This window comes from Astatotilapia calliptera, chromosome 6, assembly GCF_964374335.1.
Source record: "Astatotilapia calliptera chromosome 6, fAstCal68.1, whole genome shotgun sequence".
Taxonomy (NCBI): Eukaryota; Metazoa; Chordata; class Actinopteri; order Cichliformes; family Cichlidae; genus Astatotilapia; species Astatotilapia calliptera.
Window position 1 is genome coordinate 35642494 of NC_137427.1, and position 6542 is coordinate 35649035.

The window sequence follows — 6542 nt, forward strand, 5'->3', positions numbered from 1 at the left end:
CTACCCTCTACATTGATGGGGAGGAGGTAGAAAGGGTAGAAAGCTTTAAGTTCCTCGGAGTCCACATCTCGGCCGACCTTACCTGGTCCACAAACATCTCCCACCAGGTAGGGAAAGCACAACAAAGGCTGTACTTCCTCAGGAAACTACGTCAGGCCCAATTACCCCAAAGACTGCTAGTAAACTTCTACCGCTCCACCATCGAGAGCCTTCTGACATTACTGCTGCATACTCTGGTTCAACTGCTGCACCGTGGAGGACAAGAGGAAACTGCAGCGGGTGATGAGGGCAGCAGAGCGGGCAATCGGCACCTCACTAACCCCCCTCAGAGACATCTATACTGGCAGACTTCAGCAGAAAGCCAGCATCATCATCAAAGACCTCTCGCACCCTGGACACTCACTGATCACACTGCACCTCTCAATGCACCTGCTACTTAGATGGCATGTATGTGTATGTATATAGATGTAAGCGTGTATGTGGAAATATGTGTGTGTGTAGGCATGTACGGATGCATATATGTATATATACACACATATATATATATTTGTGTATCTGCGTGTATGTTTGCAGGTGTATGTATAACTTGTACATATCTTCTTGTGTAAATGTAAATTTGTCTGTTATTGTGTAAATACTTACGCTATTGTGTACTTCACACACGTGGAGAAATGCCAAACTGCCTTTCATTGTTCTTGTAACAGTGACAATAAAAAGCTATTCTATTCTATTCTATTGTTGTTTGGAGGGACCAAACAGTTTGTGACCGCTGTGCTGTTGTGATTTATGTTGGATAATGTTGGATATTAAGGTGAACTGTGGAACAGCAAATGCAATCAATGGTGAGCAATGCATGCTTAAGCTGACAGGATAAGCAACACTGGAGTTATTGGGTTTTCATTCATAACAGTGGCATCGCGTCAAACTGGCCACTAAACACTTCAGTGGCTACAAGCATAGGCTTAGCCTCTACATTAAACAATGGTTGGACCAACCAATGCTGGAGGCCCCCTGCAGATGTTTTGTTAGGGCCCCAACAAGCTTGTATATTGGTTGAAGTCCAAGTGTTTTTGTTGCTTTCATCATAATAGTTGAGTATCATGAATATTAAGCCAAGCTGACATTAACTAAATCCAGCTGACAGTAATTTTACACATTTTCATTTTTCCTCTTCGCTGAACAGGACTGCCTGCTGTTGACCAGTAATAGCTTGACCTTTATTATGCAGTACTTTGGTGCTCGGTTTTAGTGTGTGTTGTGCGCATGTGCCAAATCCCCCTTCTATGGTCCCTGTTGCCCTGGTAAGCCTCATTCAAGGTCTTTACTCAGTTTGTGGTATTTGTATGACATTTCTGATAAAGCGTATTTTGGCATTAACTTGAAACTATGTATTTTTCCCCTTTTTTCCTCAGCCTGTAAAATCCCTAATGGTCAGACTGTCTAAGTGGTAAATTCCCCGTCACATTAAAATGGATTTTCTGTCACATTAATTGTCACATTTTTTTCACCTAGCATGCAGAATAGTTTGCTTTAAAAATGCTTTTTCACAGACAGAGCTCTTTAATGCGTTTTTGAATTGTATTTGATTGAGAAGAAACTCTGGCACTCAGCTGACTCAGTCTTCCAGCACATGTAAGCCAAATAACAAAACCTGACCTAAACACACTGACCATGGGAACACAAGACTTTCAAAATATAACAGGAAACATAATAGAACGTAGACATGACACACAAGCTTGACAACATGGACACACACACACATGAAACACATGACAGACTGGACAGGAAACATGACAAATAAACCAGGGAGCATGGATGGTAACACTGACTAAACTAAAACTCAACTAGTCCCTAACTAATAATAACACCAGAACTTCAAATTCTTTCTATATAACATAAGAAATCAAAAATACAACCTAACTGTAAATGCTGAGTCACGGACCCAGCTCCCTGACAGTATGATCTAAAAGTTGGTAACATGTCCTAAAATGCACATTAGAAGATATACAGAGTATATAGTGGTTAGGCTGGATAGATGAGATGACATCCTTGGATTTTAGCCTTTGTTTTCCTGGTAGGGTGCACTCTCCTGTGACTGTGGAATGTCCCATAAAGGTGTGCTGTTTGGCTGCATTGCTGAGGTAGGCAGTGCCTGTTAAACTACCATCCACATGAATGTTAGGGGTTCCCCCGCAGAACTATGTCCTTCAAAAGATGATCAGAAGTATTCACTTCATCTGCCGGTGCTTTTATTATTGTGGTTGATTGTTGGCTAAGAGCTAAATACACAGTGTTCACAGAGAAACATGACAAAGAGATGAAAGCATTGACTTCAATCTGACAAAGGTGCAAATAGAAAGGACGGGGATTTGCAGAAGAAAATCAAATGCTTAACCCATCAGAGAATAAAAACATCACTAGTCGCAGACTTTGCCGTAGCAGATCGAACCATATCAACAATATTAGTATATCAAAGAAAGCCACAGAGGCACTGACATTTTATCAGTCTACCTCAGCTGCAAACTCAACAGGGGAAGTTTAGCTTCTGTCAAGTTTTCCACTGATGCATCTATTAAACATTTCTCCAGCAGGTGAACTGTGGTTTGAACTTTTCCCCACAGCTGGAGCGTCTGCTGTGGTGCAGCCGATGCTCTCACAAACACCATGCATGTGTTTCACTGTATTTACATGTGAAATTATTTTGTTTCCCAGCTGACAATGCTATAACAATGAACTTGGCAGGAGACGTGAGCTCTGAGAAATAACTGAGTGACAAGTGCAATAATTAAAGAGCCTTTGTTAATCTTTAATGTTCATTGTTTATTCTTGTTTGGCATGTTTGTATAGTCTGTTGTTGTTTGTCCTAGTTTCCCTCTGTGCCCCGCTGTGTCAGGTTTGTATGTTTTAATTTGTCATCTCCATTTAGATACTTCCTGTTTTACATTGGTAGTTTTTTCTCACCTGTGCCTTATATTCCTTTGTCTTGTTATACCTGATCTGTTTCCCCTAGCCTTATTATCATTTATATTTACTGCCTTCATGCCCCCTTGTCCTTTGAGTCATCGTTTTGCTGTGTGTTCCGACTGTGTCTACTCCTGGTGGAATTATTCCTTGTGGCTCCACTCTTGACCACTCTTTACATAGCTGACAGAAGGCTTTATTTTTTCTACCTTATTAGGGACATCATGATCATTTGTTGCCTTAATGGACTACATAATCTTGAAGAATGATTTGGGTATAACTGGGATATCTTGGTTATCTGAGTCATGGTGTGAACATATATGCTCCAGAATGTTTTCAGTTTTAATGCTGCCTTCAGAGATGAGCAGTATGCTCTGGTTTGTGTGCTCTGACATTTCTTTTCTTATGCAAAACTTCAGAGGCCTAAATTACATTGTTTTTCCTATTTTTCTATCCATACTGGAATCAGATGGCAGGTGCCATCACATTGTCCATGGCTTCTCAGAAGCTGGTATGTCTTCCTCTGAGCTTCCACCACCTTCCTCCACATCATCTGCTGACAGCTCTGTCTGCCTCCACTTCCACAATTTTCAATTTTGGGAAAATCCTTTCTGCCTCACCCTTCCCTCTGCTTCCTGAAGTGTGGACATATGTTGAAAATGTGAAGCTGTAAGTCCTGCTGTCGAAAAAACCAGTCAGTCACAGGCACCAACTCTAGAAGCTTTGCATGATTCATAGTTCCAAATAACTCTTTTACCTTAGGGTGGGCTTTGGTAAAGTCAATTAGTTTATCCTCTCCTTTTCTTTAAAACCATCCTTCCTTTAAGCCAGAACTGTGTGCCTGAGATGACCATACTGTGGCATAATAGAAATCTTTTCTTGGTCCTCTTCGACATCTGTAGTGGATGTGTTTTCAAAATGTAAAGACTGAGTGTTGCTCTGTGTTTGCCACATGGTGGCAGCAGACTTCAGGAAAAAAACGCATGGAGGTCGAGATGTTTTTCAAATCAGTAAAGACCATTATAGACACAAACTCAGAGAAACAAAAAGTGACACTGCAGATCATGAACCAGATCATTTTTATTGTGCTTATTTGCGTTTAATATGATTTTAGGTAATAAGAATATGAGAAAATAGTCAATTTACTGGCAAGAGAGGCCTCCCAATTTACCAATTTTCACTTCAAGCCAAATAATTTATCTAAAATATATTGTGTTATTTCACTGCATATATGGAAGAATGAGAGGAGAGTAGGATTAGGTAGGAGGAGAAAATTTGTCAATGACAATTGACATGTCAGTATCTTTCTTAGATGCAGATTAAGTTAAATTCTGAATAGTTTTCAGGTGTATGATGTCACAGATATGCATACAATTCAGCCTGATTGAGCTTTTTCATTTCCATCCTTGAAGCACAAAATCTGTGCCTTAGCACTGGGGCACTCACTGTTCTGCTGCTATTATATCTCTTGTGATGCTATCTGGCCACCTTTTTATTCGCTTGGATTGGCTGGTGAGAGCAAAGATGCCAAGCTCAAGTGGCATGAAATCGCTGCACTGATGGATGCAGTGATTTGTCTCTGTCCTTTTAAAGGGCACCACCGTGGTGTCTGATAGAAATGACAATAAAATGTCAAATAACTACAAGACGGAGCCAAAGAGTCAGAGAATAAAGAGGACTGATGCTAGGAGCTCTGAAATGCACTCATTGGAAAAGCTGGGGAGAAGAAAAGAACTTTGCAATAAAAGTCATCAGAATACTTCAAATGGTAACCACATATGTACTGTTTTTTGTGCTGGTTGTCCCAGGTATATCTGAGCTGTTTTAGGGTGAGAGGCAGGGTACACCCTGGACAGTTCGCCAGTCTGTCACAGGGCTAACGCATAGACAAAGACAACCATTCACACCCACGGGCAATTTAGAGTTTCCAACCAACCTTTTCCTTCTAACTCCATGTCTTTCTAACGCTGGAGGAAGCCAGAGAGAACATGCAAACTCTACACAGAAAGGCCTCGGCCTGGCGGTGGAAGTGATCTCAGGACCTTCTTGCTGTGAGGCAACAGTGCTAACGACTGTGCTGCCAATTTTAATGATTTTTTAAAGCAGTAAAAAAATAACAAAATAAAAATCCTTGAATAGCTTTTTTAAAATAGCTTTTTTTTCTTCTTCTTCTTCTTCTTCTTTTTTTTTAGCTTGAAGTGACTAAAAAAACACCAAAATGGATACAATTAAAAATGTATAATCTTGTACAGGTGATTTCTACTTTTACAACCTCAGGCTTTTTTATTTTACATTAACCTGGATAGATGGCTTAGTTATCCATTCAGGTGATTTTTGAGCCACTAGTGTGGGTCAAATCAATAGAAACTATGGATTTAATAAGAATCTGAAACTAAAACTGTTCAATCCAAAAGTGGTGACAGAGTTCAAGGGAATTTTTAATTTTGTGATCTCAACACATTTGCCCAGGCTCCTGCAGAGACAGGGGTCTTCTGCTCTTAGAAGGGTCAAATCTCCAAACACTGGAAGAGTGAAACAAAGAGATCTTATATGGTGCGCATACAGAGGTCATACAGAAGTCCCAGGGTGCCTGAGAGATGGTAACTTGATGCAAAAAAGAGCGCACAGTAATGCATGGTTATTACAATTGTCTCACAGTAAGAAGACTCCTGGTTCAAATCCCAGCTGAGGCCTTTCTGTTTGGATTTTGCACGTTCTCCTCGGCCTACGTTTGTTTCCTCTGTCTAGAGATGTCCATTTTAGGTTAATTGGTGATTGTAAATAGGCCATGGATGTGATGTAGATAAAGCGGTTGCAGCACTGTGTGAATGTATAGTTAAAGTGTGTGATTTGCAACTAAAAGCACTTGGTATGCTACAAAGAGAAGGGCAGACAGTACAGATAGCCTAACAGAAAGAAAGTGCTAAAGTAGAGTAGATATGGAAATGCAGCTAGGGCCAAAGCAAGCAGATTCTGCCGCCACCAACACACTGTTGGTTTTCCTGTCTCTGTCTCTCACTCTGATATTCACAGTCGGTCTCAGTGGTTGGCCTGCCATGGATGCTCAGATCCCCATGTGGTGTTAGCCGGGGATTTCATCCTGCGTCTAGAATGAAAAGAAAATGTGGTTTTAAAAAACTGAAAAAAGAATCGGCATTCCTACCATGAGGGGGCTGATAAATGGACTCCAAGCAACCTTGCAGATGCTTATGTGCATGATTTTTTAATTTATTTATTTTTATAATGCCGAAAGAATCATTTGGTAGCTGTTTCCAAGGTGACCTGCAGCTGTACATGGATCTGTTGTTTTGCAGCTTATTATGCAGGATCAAGAAAAACAAAGGGGGTACAGGTGTAATAAGGCATTGTGTTTGCGTGGGTGGAGTGTGTGTCCCTGCATGTGTATGTATTTGTTTGTGTGTGCGACACACTGTTGACTGCATTTAATGGCCTGGGCCCTGAAATATCCCATCTAGTTTCATGACAGAGCTCATAAAGCTCTGTTTTCAAAGATGGAAAGGACTTGTACATGGCTCAATGTGGAGCTGCCATTCAGCATTAATGGGCCTGTTAACTCTGCA